The sequence below is a fragment of the Silene latifolia genome, chromosome 8 (assembly GCF_048544455.1).
Source record: "Silene latifolia isolate original U9 population chromosome 8, ASM4854445v1, whole genome shotgun sequence".
In the NCBI taxonomy this organism is placed as follows: Eukaryota; Viridiplantae; Streptophyta; class Magnoliopsida; order Caryophyllales; family Caryophyllaceae; genus Silene; species Silene latifolia.
In genome coordinates this window covers 40,040,667-40,043,116 of record NC_133533.1, presented here as the reverse complement: position 1 = coordinate 40,043,116, position 2,450 = coordinate 40,040,667, and the positions used below count along the sequence as shown (strand labels likewise).

The window sequence follows — 2,450 nt, the reverse complement described above, 5'->3', positions numbered from 1 at the left end:
CGAGTTGTTTGATATTTTGCATGTCTAGAAGGTCACAAGATGACTTGTTACCTTTTGATCACGAAATTGAAAGAACTTTGACAACCAATAGAAGACTTGCTAGGAAAACTTTGAGAGGTATTGTGAGGTTGTAGATATTCAACCAAATACTATTGAGTTCATCAACCCTTTTGCAAGAGAAGGTGAGGAGAACCCAACATAAAATCAACCCACAATGCCTAAGTTTTCATCACATTCCGTACCCGCCGAGGAGAACCTACCCAATGGTACTCCCACACCAAAACATCTAACCGGAAATTTTATTTCCAAATCCGCATTTATCCAATTAGTCGAAAGAAGCCAATTTGGGGGGATGCCTAGTGAAGACCCTCATTCTCATATCGAGGCTTTTTGCGATTATTGTGATGCTATTTCTCAAAACGGTGTAACTCAAGACCAAATTCGATGGGTCTTATTTCCTTTTTCTCTAATTGGCACCGCGAAACAATGGTTGAAAAGCCTTGATAAGGCTACTCTCGGAATTGATTCTTGGAAGAAATTGGCTCTAGCTTTCTACAAAAAGTTATATCCACCGGAAAAGACTAACATGCTAAGAGCTCAAATTACGGGCTTTAAGCAAAGGGATGAACAATCTTTGTATGAAGCTTGGGAGCGATTCAAGGGAATTTGTCGCTCATGTCCTCACCATGGACTTAGCGAGTGGTTCTTGGTACAACAATTTTGGAACGGTCTTTATGAAGATTCAAGGAACATTCTCAACATGGGATCAAATGGAATGTTCACCGAAGTTGATGACAATCAAACTTGTAACAAAATTGAGGAAATGGCGGTCCATAAGTCACAATATAGTAGACCTCGCAAGGCTACTAGAGGAGGAAAGCATGAAGTAGACTCCGTTACTCAATTGGGTGCTCAACTTAGTGCTCACATTGATACCATCAATTTGAAGTTTGAAAAAGCTATGGCTAGACTTGAAGAAGCCTCAAAATCACCAAAGCATCTTGTTAATGCCATGACGGCATCTTCATCAATCCCAAGTGAGATATGTGAGAATTGTGGAACTTTGGGACATGACCAAAGTGAATGTAGGGGAACAAATAAACAAGTGAATGCTTTCCAAGCATACAAGAGTGGTACCCCTTATTCAAACTATTACAATGAAAACACCAAATTCCATCCAAATCTCTCATACAAAAGCCAAAATGTTCAAAACCCTCAACCAACATACACCCCACCTCCCATGAGAAACGAAAATCAAAGACCCTTTTACAACCAAAACCAAGGTTACCAAAATCAAACTCCATACAATCAACAAAATGACCAAGGTTTTGATGTTCAAAAAGCGATCCTCCAAATGCAAAAGAATCAACAAGAATTTTTCACTCAAATGCAAAAGGACAGTCAAACAAAGGAAATCACCATCAACAACATCCTAGCTCACACCAAAATGTTGGAAACCCAATTGACTCAACTAGCATCTTCAAGCTCACAAAGACAAAAGGGGCAATTACCACCTCAAAGTAATCCCCCAAGACATGAAACGGTTAGTGCCATTCACTTGAGAAGTGGTACAAGGTATGAAGCACCGAAGAAGCAAGTTGAGGATGAAGTTGTGGAAGCTAGTGACAAAGAAGAAATTGTGCAAAACTCCAAGGATGGGGAACCATCAAAAGAAGAAATTTCAAAGAAAAATGAAGACAAGGTCAAGGAGAAGGAGCCCATTGTGATTAGACTTCCTTTTCCATGTCGTCAAGCCAAGCCCAAATTTGATGACCGACTTGGGAAATTTATGGAAATTGTGAAGAATTTGGAAGTCTCGATTCCTTTCACGGAATTAATCAATCACGTGTCGGCCTATGCGAAATACATGAAAGACATCCTCACAAAGAAGAAGTCGATCCGGAAGCTTGAGACTATCGCCTTCACTAAGGTGAGTAGTGTAATACTTCAAGGGAGTTCACCTCCAAAACTAAAGGATCCGGGAAGCTTCTCAATACCGTGTACCATTGGCGACACCACGATCAACAAAGCCTTATGTGATCTAGGGGCTAGTGTGAGTGTTATGCCGTACTCGGTGAGTAAAAGGTTTGGGATGGGAGAGCTTAAATGCACCAATATCACACTCCAAATGGCCGATAGATCGACGAAGAAACCATTAGTGATATGGGAAGATGTTCCCGTAAGAGTTGGGAAATTTTTCATCCCGGTGGACTTTGTCATTGTTGACATGGAAGAAGACTCCAACATTCCAATCATTCTAGGAAGACCTTTTTTACACACCGCGGGTGCGGTGATTGATGTGAAGCATGGAGAGCTCACTCTAGAAGTGGGAGATGAGAGCATAACTTTCAATCTTGACAAGACCATGAGAGCTCCCCGTTTGCATGAACCGTGTTTTATGATTGATCATTATAGCCGGAAGGATGATAGGAAGAAGTCGGAACTCCAAT

At 41.0% G+C, this 2,450-nt stretch overlaps 1 non-coding gene across 1 annotated transcript; it reads right to left on the bottom strand.

Moving 5' to 3' along the window:
- Positions 1–586: 586 nt before the first annotated feature.
- On the bottom strand, positions 587–693 carry LOC141597724 (small nucleolar RNA R71). The gene has a single exon (XR_012522944.1). It is a non-coding gene; the product is annotated as a small nucleolar RNA R71 (small nucleolar RNA).
- Between the last annotated feature and the right edge of the window lie 1,757 nt (positions 694–2,450).